The sequence below is a fragment of the Cupressus sempervirens genome, chromosome 1 (assembly GCF_028749045.1).
Source record: "Cupressus sempervirens isolate cs-2001-9-10 chromosome 1, ASM2874904v1, whole genome shotgun sequence".
Classification (NCBI taxonomy): domain Eukaryota; kingdom Viridiplantae; phylum Streptophyta; class Pinopsida; order Cupressales; family Cupressaceae; genus Cupressus; species Cupressus sempervirens.
Window position 1 is genome coordinate 890429615 of NC_143118.1, and position 17887 is coordinate 890447501.

Here is a 17887-nt window from a genome sequence, read left to right on the forward strand (position 1 = left end):
AAAACCAAAAATCAGCTGCTGCAATATCAGTTTGCTCATGCACCTCTTTAAACCATGCAGTGCCCTCTAATGATGGCTGTGCTCCAGGTGTGTTCCTGGGCACAAAATAACCACCTATCCCTGATGGGGATCTGGATGGTAATGATGAAGAAGTAGGAGATGTAGAAGAACAGGAATTGGTAAAAGAGAAATTTTGTTTGCGGATCCGTGGACCACGAAGAGATCCTGGTATGTTCTCAAGTGCTTCTTCTTCCTCTTGCATATCAAAAGGAGCTCCTTCAGATTCAGCTATGGCTGCCCTCATAGCTATTTTTGCCCTCTCCCTATTCAATTTTTTCTCTTCAGCAGCTGCAAGTAGGGTATGGATGAATCTTTTTTCTTCATCAGTTACCTTGAGACAAGGATTTGAGTCATGTTTCTTTATGCCTGCAAGGTGGTATTTGAGGCGGTTTATGCCTCTAGAAATAATTCTCTCACAGGGAATGCATATCACCTTCCCAATATCATTTGGATTTGGAGCTTCATAGGCATACCGCCATGCCTTATCTCTTGCATTTTTAGGCCGAGTGCCTATATATCTAGATGGGCATGGTGTTTGTGGCCACTCTTCTTGTGGGTTTGTCATTTTTTTAATGGTTGACCGCTGCCCTACACATAAATATATAGAGAAATGAATAAACAAAGTTAGAACTTAGAAGCTAGGGTTTCAAATGATTCAAACTTCAAACTTGAACCATATCTTTAGCAAACAACAAACTTCAACCATATCCTTAGAAGCTAGGGTTTCAAATGATTCAAAATGATTTTAAATGATTTGAAAACATTTACAAAAAACAACAAAAACAAAAGAACATTTGTTATAAAATTATAAAAGTTTTCAAACTATGATAAGATGAACATACCTGGAAAGAAATTTGTCTTCTAAAATCGGTTAGAATCCTCTACAATCCACTCAAATCCGCCTTGAATCACTTGCAATCAGCCAAGAATGCCTCCAAACCTTCTTCTCTTCACTCCTCAAGGTTCTAAACAATGCAAATACAAGAAAGAATGAGAAAAAACACACTCACTGCCGCTTAAATCCGTCACAGGCTGCGTTCACCAGTAAATCGCGAGTTTTTAGGAAAAACTCGCCGAGTTTTTGCCGACTACTCGCCAATTACCTGACTACTCGCCAATTACTCGGCGAGTTTTTACCAGATTGCCGAGTTTTTAAATCGGCAAGTTAACTGGTTAAAAACTCACCGAGTTAGGAAACTCGGTGAGTTTTAAAAACTCGCCGAGTACTCGGCGAGTTTTCCATCTATGGTATTTAGCATTCAATTTAGCCACACTCGTGTGCAGGGATTTTGAATTTCATATTTGAATTCAAAAGAGGAATTCTTGATCCTCTGTACTTTTCTCATTACTTCTGATAGTGTTGACAATCCATCAAACACTTCAGAGATTTCTCTGTCCTCCACCAAATGCTAACTTTAGTATTCATGGCCTCTGTAATTTATTGGCTAGATTGATGCTCATGTGCTCCTTGAGTTGGAGATTTTATATGCACTGTCGGTGTTTCCGAGTGACATTTTCTGTTTGGAATTTGTGCTCGTCCCACCATATCTTCCCCTAGCTATCGCAAACATTTTTTTTTAGCTGTCCACATACCTTGAATTACTATGGACAACCCACGGTTTATCCTAAGTCGGTCTTCCGGAGATTGAGAGCCGATACCCACGAATTTGGTGGTGAGTTTTGCAATTATTAATATTCATGTCAATGAGGCATTTTGTCAAATGCTTCAATTGCTATCTTTCCACGCATCCATAATCAGACAGATGGTTTTCGAACAAGATTCTTCCTTTTATTGAACTTGAGACTCCTTTGTATTGATTTGACATTCTGTCAAACAGTTCGCACATGACTTCGAGTGTCTTCATTGTGGGTGATCACAAATGCGAGCTTTGACCAGTCCGGAGACATTGCCATTATGCGAGAGGAGAAAATCCCTTTAAAATCATGTCACTGTCTTGAGTTTAATCTTAGGTTGAGATCCTTTCCACTTGGGTTCAATTTTTGCTATGCTGACAATCACAAACTCCTTTACATGCACTATTCCAGTGAAGTCTCATATTGGTAAGATCACAAATTAGAATACCTGAAAAGCTCCTTGCATAGTCTGATCATATCACACCTTCTCGACACTGGCTATCAAACCTGCATTATGCTTTTGGAATTGATGAATCCATGGCTCCAATACTTGGAGTCCCACAGAAACCGACCCTCGTGGAGTGCATATTATTGAGCAAATGGAGATATCTCCCGCGAATCCACAATCGGCTCTAATGGTCATCGGGTTTTCTCTGTTTGAGAGAAAAATCAGGGTTCTTCACCAAGCCGATTGTATGCATACTAGTATTCCATCAAATGACTTTAAGACACTTTTTTGCAACCTGAGCTTTAGTGTGATCATCATGATAATTTTTGAATCACGTGCATCATGATTAGGCTTGGCATATATATATATATATAAATGACGACCCGGTCGGGTGTTGAACATCTATCAAACGGATCATGTGCTTTTGCATTATATCTGTATTTGTGTCTCAACACTATTAACTACAACCACCATGAGAGAGAAATGCAACATCTACTTAACCCGCATGGGCCATTTCAAGATAAGTGGAGTCTTGAGGGTACGCCTTTGGGGATTCGCCTATATTCATCTCTGTATATGCACGGGCATGGGTTTGAACATTAATACATATGGTTTGACTGCACATGTGTACCTGAACAAATTCTCAGCATTTTGGAGACCAATGATGCCTTCTATCAAAGAAAATGTTGGCACCCGATGGCATCTTTCAAGGTTGAGTATGTAGACTTATGAAGGAGCATTAGGTGATTAATGAGATTTGGAGTCTAAGAGGAGGTGGCTTCAACTTGTGGAATCATGGGCTAGAACCGACCTCATTATTAAACGAGCATCTTTTTTATGAAATGAAGTGTCTGTTTTTAAGATGTTGTCCCATATCGCAATTCACGAACCTGTTCAATCTAAATCGCCTCATTCACAATGGCCTTAATGCTGACAACTTGTTCCAAAATCATTATGATCATCACAAGGGCCTCACGACCATTGATATTATAAGGGTGGAGGGTACCATAGAAGGAAACTCTTTTGCACTTGAAGGGGCTTAATGCACTAAAAAATGAATTGACTCTCCTCTGTTATGCTAAGTATGGAAGATCTTGTCCAAATATCTTGATGCCCCCATATCTCAGTTACAACAGGCTAGGCTTCAAAGATGAACAAATCCTTCAATCCCTTCTAGTTTAATCGAGTCCCAAATTGAACTGGACATATGAGTCTTCTCCAAGCTACTTTGAAACTCTAAATGCCCGAATCACACTTCAAAACTTTTGATTGATCACATTATAAGCTTTGAATCTCTGAATCTGCAAATTGAATCTGTAGATGCTGAGTTTTCAAACCATTGAAATTGAACCCAGATTGGAAATTAGAAGCTGCATTTCAACTTTGACAACCAATGAACCTGCAAGATGAACTGTTTCAAACCACCTTGAACTACTTTGAACCTTAGTTCGAAGTAGTTCAAGACTCCACACTGAAAGTTTAAATGTCGGGTCTATATTGGGTACCAACAATATCCTTATACCTTCTTATGTTGGCACCCCATTTGGCATAATACCAACAACTGATCTTGCCAACTTTTTAGCTATAATCATATTGCCCTTTGACCATCCAGATGATAAATAGTAATTATGGACCCAAGTGTCCAGGCTGTATTATAGTTTCCCCCCACCCGAAACTAAGATTGGGTGGGTGAGAATCATAGGTTTCCTTATTCTAGCTTATTCAATCCCCTAGATGATTCGGCCTAAGTGAAGGACTGAACGTTGGTTGAGATATCCAAAGGATAAGTTGAATAACATTGGATCACCCTCAAAGGACCCCCTAATCACCACATTAGCCTATGGGGACCATTGATAATAGGTTAACCTCTAAAAATAACTAACGCATAAGAAGGCATAAAAATTGGGCCATTAGATCTATAGTAGTACTAGAATCATAGTGCCACAGAATAAAGAGCCTTTTAGATAGTTACCCTCGAAAGTGGGCTCTTGCATTTCCTTTTGATGATTACCACAGAGTATGCTTGATCATGAAAGCCCCTTTCTTACTCTTGCATTTGTCTTGTCTATTTCGTTGGCTAGCTAATTTCTGTTATGAAAAATTGATGATGTTTTGTTGAATGGAGGAGATGAAATCTCTTTATATAGATTTACAAAGATGATGTTTATATTATGAAACAATGATGAACTAAAGGCTGTTTACCGCATGGATTAATTAAGAATTGCACATAGATAATGAACACGAACATGAACACCAGACAGCAGAACTCTTCTTATTATTATTCGCATATGCCAGAACATTACATTATGCTTCGATGGTATGATGTGAAGATGATTACAATGCTTCCCGAAGGGGTTATAAATACTTTTCGAAAACCTTTCCCGAAGGAGTCCGTCAGCCACATAGATTATGTCCGCTACAAACTATTTACCCGTCGGCTACATACATGTCGTTACATAAAAACCTTTCCGAAGGGATCCGTCAGCTAATACACAATTTTCTTCCCGAAGGGACCCGTCAGCTGATACACAATTTCCTTTCCGAAGGGACCCGTCGGCCGATACACAATTTCTACCGACGACATCATCCCCCCCAAAAAGAGAAGTTGTCTCTTGATGACTACAGAACAAAACTCAAACAACTAATACAACAATATTGATCTGCCATATCACTTTTACATTCATCCCGTTGCATCTATAGCCTTTGCTAACACAATACTGACCCCTCAAGCTGACCTTGATAGCCACCTGTGCTGCTTCCTTTGCTTCTAACTCCTCGGTACCTTGAGCCAAGTGTCGCTGCACTGCCTCCAACTGGATGATCAGCTCCTCCCGAGCTCTCTACGCATCCACCAAGACAGCCTCATGGCCAACACCTACTCTTAGTGCCTCTGATACACAGACAATGCCTGCCGTAGCTCCAAGTCTTCTCAACTGGGTAGACTCCCACGATTGATATCCGCAAGGACTGGGGGTCCAGGGGGCAACGCCCCTGGCGGGGTCGAGGGGTAGCGCCCTTGTGGGGTCCTGGGGCAACGCCCCGGGTGCGCTCCCTGTCGCAGTACAGGGCGAGGTCGAGGGGCAGTGCCCCTCGTTGCCAAGACCAAATTAGCACTCTGAAACCCACACAAAACTGCACGGAACACACCATTTCTGTCATTTTCTGCCGATTCTACACTCTTTCTGGCAATTGCTGATGCTTCCCCTTCCCTATGGCATCATCTGATACTCATTCTGAGCATTCTTGATTTGTCGACGTTTTTTATTTTTTATTTTTTAGAAAACCTCCTGCCACCCTCTGCCATGTTACGCCAATTCCTTATGCAATAACCTGGAATGCCATTCAAAATCTGAATGCAATAACAGGTAGAAGCCGTACGCCATATTTATCATTTATGCAAAACCCGTACACCATATTATACTGAAAATCCGTACATTGGCTGCTTCAGGAAATCCGTATGGTGGCCATGTTGGAAAATCCGTACGATGGCTGTTTAAAAAATCCGCACCGAGATTCGAATTCCGTACAAATAACATATAAATGGGAAAATCCGTACGGCAAGCTTTTTAACAAAGCCGTACGGTAACTCAACCTCCAAAATCCGTACAATGACAGGGACTCAAAAGCTGTACGATGACTGCATAAAACCCGTACATAGCCTGCCTAAAATCCGTACACTGCATCTTCATTAAAAATCTGTACGTTGTTAAATTATTAGAAATCCGTACACTGTCTCCACAATCCGAACGACAGCTGTGAAAATATCCGTACGAGAACTGTCTCCAAAATCCGTACGGTATCTGCCCACTAAAAAACCGTACGGTAGTATTTAAAAACCGTACACTGCTTTCTTATTACAAAATCCGTACAGTGAACCATTAAATTCCGTACACAACCTCCAAAAACTGTACGGTGAGCAGGTAAGAATCCGTACGGTGCTTCAAAGTTTAATTTCAAATCGTACAGCAGCTCCCAACTAAAAACCGTACAACTCAAAAACCAAGTGAAAATCGTACGGTGAACGAACAAAATCAGTACGGTACTTTTTTACATTTTTCATTTTTTTTTTTTTAAATTAAAAATTTTGAAAAATCTCACTTCTGGAACAATTATGTACAATATTTACATATATACAGTACTTACAGTCTTCTCTTAGTTCATCCACGGGGGTGCGTTGCTTCTTCCATGGTGGACATTCAACTTCGACCGATTCACTGCGTCGGCCACTTCATTTTTATCTACTGTCGATAACTTCATCGCTCCATTATCACCAACTTCCCGTATCTTGTACGGCCCGACCCATTTAATTTTGAACTTGCCTGGTTTGATCTCATTCCAGTCGTCATACTTCAACACCCACTGTCCGAGTTGAAACCTACTACGCTTGTTCCGTGTCATCCCCATATCGCTCAGTTTGTTCCAGAAGCTCGCTACTATGGACTCCGTGAGCTGCCTCTTCTGTCCGTCAATAACACATTCACTCTGTACTGCTACAACTTTTATTGAACCCTTCCTCTTTGTTGCCTGTGCAGACCGTATCGTGTGTCTTCCTTGCCGCCGATACTTTTCTGCTATATCTGTGGTTCGACGTAATACTTTCTTCCTGCGCAGTCGTACAGTAGAATCTTTCCTTCTTTTGGGTTCGTACTGTATGTTCTGTGCTTCAGCTTCAGTCATATTCACATTTCCTTCTTCGGCTTCTTTGTGTTGCTTCGAACATTCATTTCCTCCTTTGACTTCTCCATGTTCCTTTAGACATTCATTTCCTCCGTCGGCTTCTCTGTGTTCCTTCGGACATTCATTTCCTCCTTCGGCTTCTCTGTGTTCCTTGGGACATTCATTTCCTCCTTCGGCTTCTCTGTGTTCTTTCGGACATTCATTTCCTTCTTTCTTACCTTCGTCAATCCTTAGCATATTACAACTTGGAAAGAGCTCGTAATCCTCTATCTGCCAATGGTAAAGACCATTTACTGAATCCAGATCGTCATCTCCTTCCAATCGTAAGACTCCCTCCTGATCGGGTTCCATACTCTGCCTCCTCTCATCCTCTTCTCCTTCGGAATTCGACGACAGAGCTTCTTCTCCAACCATCTGAGTGTGTAGATCGATGATATACTTCCGGCCTTTGCTTTCGAGTGATAAAGTATTTTTCTTCCAATTGTGCTTTGCCTTGGCTTGTATCAGCCACCCCCGACCCAGAATGGCATCATATCCTCTTCGCTTCAGTGGAATCACGACAAAGTCCAACAGGAACGGTTGTGTTCCAATTGTCATTGGTTGTGCTGTCAGGACTCCCAATGGCTTGATTCCATGTTGATCGGCTATTAACAATTGAAAGGTAGGTGGCCACAATGTTGGCTGTCCCAACTTTTTCCAGGTATCCTCTGGCAGCACATTGACACCAGACCCTCTGTCCACGATCGTGTCCGTTAGTACAGTCCCGAGAATGCCCATTTCAACAACCGCTGGATAGCGTTCGGATGAAAGAGCTAACAACATCGGATCTTTTGCACTTGCTCCACTTTCCTGCTTCCTTCCATGTTCTCCTGGTAGTTGAGCAGCGGGAACGATGTTTGTGAGTGTCGATCGGAGCTGAGGCATAGTGAGCAATAGATCACTTATCCTGACGGGTATCTCAGCTTGCAATATTTGGCGTACAATGTTCTGTTCTGCGCAGTTCCGTACGGAGGTACTCAGCGTGTCCTTCAGGTGTGTCGTTTCTGCTTGTGCTGCTTTCTGGATCTCTGCCCGTGCTTCCTCCAGTCTCTTCTTTTCTTTCGCTGGGTCGGGGTACACTTTCGCTTGCTGCCGTGTGATGGCCAGAACCTCTTCTTCGTCCGTCCCGACGGTGATCAAGTTTACTCCCGACTTTAGACACCTAGCATCTTCATGATCACTAGGTCCACACCATCTGCATAACAACTTCGGTGTGTTCGCTGTTGTACACTCTCGGGCGAAGTGAACCCACAGATTGCATGCGCAGCATTGAACTATCGGTCGACCATTGGCATCGTATGAGATTCGACTCCTCCCACCATTATTGTTGTTGTTTTGACCGCGTTGATTGTTTCTATATGCTCCCGATGTGGCACCTTCTATACTGGTATTCCCGTTCCCTCCTGATGGGGATGCCTCCTGCGTCAGGAACACTTGCTGCGGTGTTCTTGCTTTCAGATTGAAAGGGCATTCCTTTACCGAGTGTCCGAGGATCTAGCAAATTTCACAAAATTGATCTTTTGGGCAGGATCCCTTCGTATGGCCTTCTTTCTTACACTCTGTGCACCATAGGTCATTACCCTTAGTCTCCTTGTTCATGTTTTTGAATTCTTTCATCATCCGCATCATATCCTTCTGGAGGGCACGGACCTTCCTGTTGGTTCCCTCGTCATCGCTGCTATCCTCTCCTGGAGATGCATCGTCATCTGAATCGGACGAGCTGTTCTTCTTCGTCTTCTGGTCATTTTCGAGGTTCATTGCCCGATTGTACGCTTCATTGTATGTTGATGGTGGCACGATCTTCATCTTTTTCTGCAGCTTCGGGTGAAGGCCTTCAATGAACCATCTTTTCTGGAGCCCATCTGCCGGTTTATTCTCCATTTTACTAATTAAGTCCTTCAATCTCCTAGCAAAGACCCGTACTGTTTCATTCTTCTTTTGCTTGGTATTGAATATCTCGGCTACAATTTCATTATCATCACGCAAAAGTTGAAATTTTGCGATGAACTCCTTAATGTTATCCCAACTATTTAATTTCTGTGGATCAGTATCAGTAAACCAATCAATCGCAACACCCCGTAGGGTAGCGGGAAATTGTTGGATCCATTCGTTTGCATCTGTTATGCCATTTGCCCTCCAGATTGTTTCACATGTTTTACAATGTCGAATGGGATCAGCTGCTTCATCACCATCAAATTTAGGCAATTTTTCCTTCGGACCTGCCATTATCACTGTATGTTGAGGGTTTTTTTGTGTACCTGCGCTGTTTTGCACTCCCGCGCTGTTTTGAGCACCCGCGCTATTCTGAGCTCCCGTGCTGTTTTGAACATCCGCGTTGTTCTGCACACCCGCGCTGTTGTGGACACCCATGCTATTCTGCACACCCGCGCTGTTTTCGGCTTTCGCACTGTTTTCAACACCCGCGCTGTTTTTGGCTTCCGCGCTGTTTTCAACACTCGCGCTGTTTTGGACTTTTGCGCTGTTTTCAACACCCGCGCTGTTTGGTGAAGAAGAGGGTTCGCTAACTGAAGCTGTTCGTTCCGGAAGTATATCTCGGATGAAGAGGTCACTCCATGCTCGTGCTCCTTCGGCACTCCGAGCCGTGCGAGTCGATCTCCTTCCGTCAGGATTCTCTTCCCGTGGCGTATGCAGGTTCAGAAACTCCTCCCTCGCTTCTTCCACCAAATCAAGCCGTTGTCGAGTCTCCTTCAACAATCCTTCCGCGCTCTTGTTTCCATCGGCAATCTTCTGAAATCTCCTTCGACGCTCTATCTGCTGAGCCAAAATTAAATTTTCCTGCGCAACGCGTATTTCATCTTTTTCCTTCAACTTACTCTTATCTTTGTTCAACTGATTCGGCATTTAATTCATATCCGCCTGCCTGCGTACCAGGTCCATTGGGCAACGGCGCCAAATGTTTACCGCATGGATTAATTAAAAATTGCACACAGATAATGAACACGAACATGAACAGCAGACAACAGAACTCTTATTATTATTATTCGCATATGCTAGAACATTACATTATGCTTCGATGGTATGATGTGATGATGATTATAATGCTTCCCGAAGGGGTTATAAATATTTTTCAAAGAACTTTTCCGAAGGAGTTCGTCGGCCACATACATTATGTCCGCTAAAAACTATTTACCCGTCGGCTACATACATGTCGTTACATAAAAACTTTTCTGAAAGGATCCGTCGGCTGTTACACAATTTCCTTCCCGAAGGGACCCGTCGACTGATACACAATTTCCTTTCCGAAGGGACCCGTCGGCCGATACACAATTTCTACTGACGACAAAGACAAATATAGAAACTGTGTAATAAGCTAAAAGCTAATTAAGATGACCTTTAAAGAAAGACTACAATATTTTGATACCCTCTTTTAATGGTCATCGTCTAACTATTTTGCAAAAGATTGTATATGTCTTGTGGTCATAAATGCTTTAGAACATTTTGTTGCTGCTGAGACCCTCCTTGGATCTGCAAAATGTTAATGAGGAAGTCCAATCTAATATTGGGTAACAAAAGTATTACTCCCTATAGCTAGAGACACCAAGATGAAATTGAAACCGCAATTTTGAGGAAAATTGCCAAACCCTTTTTGTAGATGAGCACTGTGCCCGAAAACAGTCTGTAAGATGATTCACCAAGAACTTTTGCAGATGAGCACTACGACTCAAAACTAACTCCAAAAAGGCACAATTTGTTTAAAAAATAAATCAGAAAAACCAAACAATTTTTAAGTTGAAAAATCAAATAAAACTAGACGACAAAATTTGAGAGATGGATTAGATTATACAAAGCTTCATTTTTTAGGGAAAAAATGGTAAAACCCAATTGATAATTTTGAGGAAAAAATTGTTTACCGTACAAGGTAAAAGGATAGTTATCGCATTTAGTAGATTAAGATGTAACACAGAACAGATACTTTATTCATATACGCAATATGCACTACAAGTACAATGCTTACAATGATAATGATTATGATGTCTCAGTAGTCCCTATGGACGATGTACATATACTTTTTCGAAGAAGTGACTCAACTGTCATGCACTCTTTCGGATACAATTCTATCCGTTGGCTACAATATAGAACTTACCGAAAACATCATCCCCCCCAAAAAGTAAAGTCGTCTCCAAACGACAAAATAAAGACAACCCTTACAACAAAACTCAAACAACAACCAAAACAATTAATTACATCAAGATTTTGACACTAAGAAGAGGAATGCATCCCTGGTGTAGTAACTGTCTGTGCTCTAAGCTCGTAGCTTATACACTTGCGATGTCCGTACTTTCAAATTTGCTTCAGCCTCCATCTGAAGCTCCAATGCTAACTGCATTATTCCAACAATTCCTCCAAGCTCTTTCTCCTTCCCCTCTGCCACCTGCTCCTTTGCTGCCAACTGTTCCTTCTCTGCTGCCACCTTCTATAGCTGACTCTTCCGGGCTAATAATGCTGCCCTCTCAGATTCCTAGGTTGCTCTCTTCAACTCCTAGGCTGCCTTCATCGCTGTTACCTTGGTAGCTGACTCCTCCCAAGCCCTCTTTGCCGCTACCCAATCTACCTGGCTCCTCCTAAGGGTATAATAAGCATCCCTCTGTATCTTGACTATCTCCTGAGTTAGAGCCTCTATGCGGGTCTCCATACCTGTCTCTCTCGTAGAGGCCTAGTCCTCCGCATCTCAGCAGTCTCTATACTCGGCCATCTGTGCTCTTCAAAACAAACTTTAAAGGCCGTTGGACATCTCACTCTCATGAAAGATATAACGTTCTCTGGCTCCTTCACCATTGAATCCAAGGCATGTATCTTTGCAGAGGCCACCACTTGGCGAGCTAGAGTTGCTACATCAACAAAGAATGTCTCTATAACTTCTCTCGTCACTGTTTCTGATGCCACTAGAGGCTGCTGGTGGGCACCCATAGCAGTCTCTACTGCTTCCACCATCCGCTCAACAAAGCTATGTGGTAGCCCATTAGTCTATGTCGGGTGACTCTCCTCAACCTGTGGCTGTAGAGGATATTCTTCTGGAGCTACTTCTCGCATAGGTGTGAGAAGGCATGTTGCTCGAGGTGCTGGTATATGGTGAAACCTCGTACTCAAGTACGTGCTTAAGCTTTGAGCTCTACTCCCTTTGTTTGGCTCCTCAGGCGATGCTAACAATGTTGCATCTAGCCTAATCACTTCATCTGAACCTATGACATCCAAGTGGACACCCAACATCCTCAAACCCTTGCTTGTCGGTATCTCCATCACTCCCTCTTGAGTGTCCATCCCCTCCTTTGGAATAATTATATTAGTCCCTGCCTCTGGTACGACTGGCAAGCCCTCTTCGACAACTCCTTCAAGTAACCCCTTGGCTACCTCCAGTACGGCTGTATCAGGTACTATTGTATTCATTGAAGGTGCTAATACTACTAGTGTTGTTGGCCATGTTGCTATGGTGATCGGCGTCATGACAACAAGTTGCTTAAATTGTTTGAACCCAGGAATGTGAATGCTTGTGGGGACTAAGTGCGAGTGGGAGGTAGCTATGAGGGTCCTCAGAAATAGTACAGGCGGTGCTGTAATAACTTCGATTTCCTCATCATCATCCTCGCCCTCCACTTCCTTCTTTGAGTTGCCACTGTCCTCAGAAGATGTGTCCCGTCTCCCACTATCTGTGTTCCTGTGCTCAGAATTTTCTACCTCATGTTGCATCCTTTTCTATCTAATGGCCTTTTGCCCTCCAGGAGTATCAAGATGCCTCCATTGCATAACCGGTGGCTCCCCTAATTCTGTCGGACCTGGCTTGATTTCCAACATATCACTCGATATTATTCGTGCAGTGGCATCAAGAAATAGGCCAATGACATAGTGTGGCATGTAAAAGGTTTTGTGTTGAAGTGACATGAACTCCTGCATGCGCTCAGCCAACAAGGATGCCCAATCATACACTATGCCATTCATGATACCATTCATCATGGTCACTTGCAAAAATGAAATGTTCGATTCGCTACTCGAATCGGTGAGTCTGCTCTTCACTAAATCCATTAGACGATGCCAATGTCCTTCCAACACTTTAGATTTTTTTAGTCCTCTTGCCTTTGAAGAATCCCTCAATGCTTCGCTTTTTGCCTTTGGTTGTTTCCCACACTAATTCTACCAACTGCTCCTTGGTTTTCCGGTCGAGTTTCTTTGGTTTATTATTGATTTTCCTTCTTATGCATGACCTGGTATGTCGAATACCCTGGTGAAGTTTGTGGCTCTGAAAGATATCACCATATTTTGTTTGAGGTAAGGAAATGAGCATGTTCGTGAGAACCTGTCGTAGGTTTCTAGCATTGTGCGAAGAAACCCCTCGAAGTCGCGAATGCAGAATATTGGCATCTACAACGCCAATTCCACCTGTGCCCTCTGTATGTTGTCCTTACAAAGTGATCATTCAGAGCCTTCTACCACCATTTTCTACACTCCAGTCCATTCAAACTCTCGAATGCCACATTCTAAGGCGTGAGATGTGTTGTAGGCAGTCGTGCCCTTGCTTTCTTTTTTCCTGTATTGCCTGCAATACGTACGCCTGATGGTAAAGATTGTACATTTTTGTTCATTGTGCTGCTTGATGAATCCTCTTCTCTTCTTCCATGCTCTCTTTTCGGCTAGATGCGTACTGTTACCTCTTGCCTTTTTGTGAAGAGAGCAAAAATAGTTGAAACGGTCGTAACTGAAATCCCTTGCGTGAGTGTATGTTTTATTCACACTCCGCACAAGTGTTCCTCTATAGGCCATATGGTAGCATATGTTTACCTCTGGCCTTCAATTTCTCTCTTCCACAATCGTATGGTACTAAACCTCTCCTTGATCTCCTTTGCGTATTATGGTAGTCGTACGGTTTCAGGTGATGCTTTATAACTTATTGTCCTTACCGTACGACTCTCATTCTCGTAGCCCTATTTTGTACTGGTTATAGGATGTATGCTTCCTATAAGGCTGTAAGGTATTTGACTTCTGGTGATGGCCGTACAATATCTAATGCACGGTGTTTCTTCTGCTTCTTCCTAAACTGTTCATATTGTGTTATTTCTTGCTCTTCCTACCGCTTGCCGTGATCATTTGCCGAGCTTCATTGCCATCCCATCAACCCGTACCGTAGTGTTATCTTGCCTCTCCTTTATGTCATCCTTGTTACTATACGGTATGACTTTATCTTGTTTTGCTTTTGCCATACGGGTTTCCCTTGTGTTCCCCTTGTTCCCTTCTCTGTGTTAGCTGTATGACTATACAATAATTCTTCCTTCCAAAGCAATATTCGTACGGTACCTTTGTCCTTCCACTTGATCGCCAGTGTGTGATTCCTGCTACTGCGTTTTTTTTCTCTCCCGTCTGTACGACATTGTTTCAATACTCTTCAACTTCAAAACCTTTACCTGTAGGGCCGTATAGTATCCATCATTCCTGATTTGTCTTCCACTTAATGAGCATACAGTGTGTGCTTCCTTTTGTATGCTTTCTCTTGTTCCGTACGGTGGTCTATTCGACCTCTCCCTTTATTCTAGTGGTCATACGGTATCATCTCCTTCAATATTTAAGCCATACGATAACATCTCTTTTTCCAACTCTGTACAATGCACTTTCTATGCTTGTAATACCGTCTTTTCTTGCGTGCTTCTTTGCATTGGTATACTTTCCTTCCTAGTAATGACCGTACGATTTCATTTTCTCCTCACTTGATGGTCGTACAATAACTTTAATCGTTGCTCTATTAACATATTATAATTTTACATTCTCTATATTATTTACTCTTATTTATTTTATAGATATGCATTATTTATTCTCTTTCAGTTCGTTAGCGGAGGGACATTGTTTCTTTTATGATAGATTTTCAACTTCAACCCGTTCACTGCATCTGGCACTTCCAGTCAAGCATCCATAATTTGATTACCCCATTATCGCCAACTTCGCAGATCTTGTATGGTCCTGCCCATTTCACTTTGAATTTTCCTAGTCTGATCTCATTGTGCCCATTATACTTCAACACTAGTTGGCCTGGTTGAAATTTGTTTAACTTCAAGTGCTTGTCATGCCATGCCTTACGCTTGTTCTATGTAACCTCCGTGGCCCATTGTGCCTGTAGTCATTGCTCGTCTAGTTTATTTAAATTATTCAATCTCTACCTCAGAATTTCCATATCTCCTAGCTTATTTTCAATTGTGATTCTTAAACTTCGTACCATGAATTCTGTCGGTACTACGACCTCTTGTCCATACGTCAACTAAAACGAAGTGTGTCCCATGGTTACCTTGTATGAAGTACGGTATGCTCATAACGCTGATGGTAGCTTTTCTTCCCAATCCTCTCCTTAAACTGCACAGGATTTATAAATCACTCTAACTAAGATCTTATTTATAGCTTCTGCTTGTCTGTTGGCTCGCAGATAGTACGAGCTCGACAGGGAATGGTATATCTTGAATTTTGTGGTTAGCAGTCGGATGACATGATTCACAAAATGTCCCCCATGCTCGCCTATCAACTGTAGTAGAATGCTGTACCTTGTGATAATTTTCTCGTAAATAAATTTTGCCGTGCTTACTGTAGAGTTGTCAGGCAGGGCGTGCACCTCTACCCACTTAGTAAGGTAGTCCGTCGCTACCACGATGTACTTGCATCATCTAGTTTTACTTACCTTGAGGGGTCCGACAAAGTCCAACCCCCATCTTTCAAATAACTCCTGTGTGTAAAGGATTTAGAGGCATGAAGTCCCTCTTCAGTGGTTTTCCAACTCTAACATGTATCGTATGCAACGACCCACTCCTTGGCATCGTTGTGCACTGTTGGCCACCATAAACCTGCCAGAAATATCTTTCGCGCAGTTGTATTCGGTGCCATGTGTCCTCCTACTGGTCCTTCATGTGCTTCTTTTAACACCTTTGAAATTTCCTCTTCTAGAACACATCGTCTTAAAATTTGGTTGGGTCCCATTTTGTATAGTAACCCGTTGATCAACTGAAATGTCCGACGCCTTAGCACCAATTTCCTTCTCTCGTTCGGTGACATTTTGCTAAGAAATTGTCCCGTCGAAAGATATTTCCCGATACTCATGTACCAGGATGGCAGCACGACAATTTGAAATAGTTGCACATTAGGAAAATCATCATTGACCTCCTCCAGTGGCTTTCTCGATTTTATCCTCGATAAGTGATCTGCGTTTACATGACTCTTTCCCGGTCGTACCAAAATCTTGAATGTAAACTCTTGCAACAGTAGTAGCCATCTACTTATCCTTCCTTGGATAATCGACTTGTTTACGAGATATAGTAGTACCTGATGATCTACATAAAATACAAATGGCATCGGCAATAAAATAATGTCTAAATTTTTGTACTGCATACACCATCTCGAGTGCTTCCACTCTGTTGCACTGTAATTTTCCCCTGGTTTAGATAACAATCTACTCACAAAGTGTACTAGATGATCCAGTCCGTGATTCACCTGTCTGCGGCAATGTTGCTCCAATTGCGTAGTTCAATGCATCAACATGAACATGAAACTCCTTATCCCAGTTCGGGTAAGCTAGGATAGGTGTTGTAGCTAGTTAGGTTTTCAATCCTTCGAAGGCTTCATTCTGCTCTGCATCCCATTTATACGGTTCTCCTTTGCAGGTTAGTTTGTCTTTTGGGTAGGACACTTTCGCAAAGCCCTTAATGAACCTTCAGTAATACCGATTTTACCTCTATCACATCTGTCGACGGTGGCATTTCCAAGATTCCCTGAACTTTGTCAGGGTTCGTTTTCAGCCCTGCTTTGCATACTGTGTGCCTTAATAGTTTTCCTTGCGGTACCATGAATCTGCACTTCTTCGGATTCAATGCCAGTCTCGCCCGCTTGCATCTTTCCATGCATTCTCCAAGTGCAGTTATATGCTTGTCCTTCGAGCTAAAAATTGACCAATCATCCAAAAATACCTTAAAATTCCTGACTGACATTTTATCAAATATGTGCAAGATAATTCTTTGGAATGTTGTTGGAGCATTGCACAGTTCGAACGACATCCTGTTGCAGGCATATACTTCATCTTCCACTATGAATGTTCTTTTCAGCATATCTTCTTCAGCGATGGATATTTGGTTGCATCTAGAGAATCCATCTATAAATGAATAGATTTCGTGCCCCATGACTTCTTCTAGAATACTATCGGTGAATGGTATCGAGAGCAAATCCTTGATCGTTACTACGTTTAGGCATCGAAAATCCACACATATTTGTATCTAAGTGGTGTCCTTCAAAGATATCACAATCGGTGATACCCACTCACTCGTCTGCACCCTAAAAATAATTCCTGCTTCCAGCATTCGGTTGATCTCATCTGTGACCCTTGCGACATAATTTTTGTTCATCCAGTACGATCGCTTCCGTACGGTTACTGCTCCTATTAGAAGTATCCGATGGACACATAACTCCAGCGGTACCCCTTTCAGGGCCTTACACGTTCACACAAATACGTCCTTATATTCCATGAATATTTTGAATGCTGCTGTCTTCAGGGCTGGATTCCAGTCATCTCCCACATATATTTTTCGGATTGGCTTCATCTCCTAAGTTCATTGTTTTTATTGTAGACTCTTCATACTTAATTGGTTTGTCTTCACTAAAAATATGCGCAGGCGTTTCATCAATCTTTGCTTCTCCCTCCTTCACTTCTCTATACTCATTCAGAAATTATTCTCTTCTTTTCCATCTTCGACCCCTAGCTTGTTATAGCTCGGAACAAGCTCGTAGTCCTCCATCTGCCAATGTAGTAGGTCGTTCACTGAGTACAAGTCATCATTGTTAGACCCTCCTTCCAATCTCAATATCCCTTCATCGTGTTCCATTTTTTTCTACCCCTCGTCTTCACCACCGCCTTCGCCTTCAGAATCCAATGACACTGCCTCCTAACCTACCATCTATGTGTGAAGGTCGATTACAAATCTCCGGCCTCCACCTTTTATGGACAGAGTATTTAGTTTCCAATCATGTTTCATTTTCGCCTGTACCAGCCAACCT

The 17887-nt window shown here is 42.3% G+C and overlaps 1 protein-coding gene across 1 annotated transcript in view; it reads left to right on the plus strand.

Moving 5' to 3' along the window:
* The window catches only part of GLYR1 (glyoxylate reductase 1), an 84356-nt gene that overhangs the window by 39904 nt on the left and 26565 nt on the right, over positions 1–17887 (plus strand). The window lies entirely within an intron of this gene.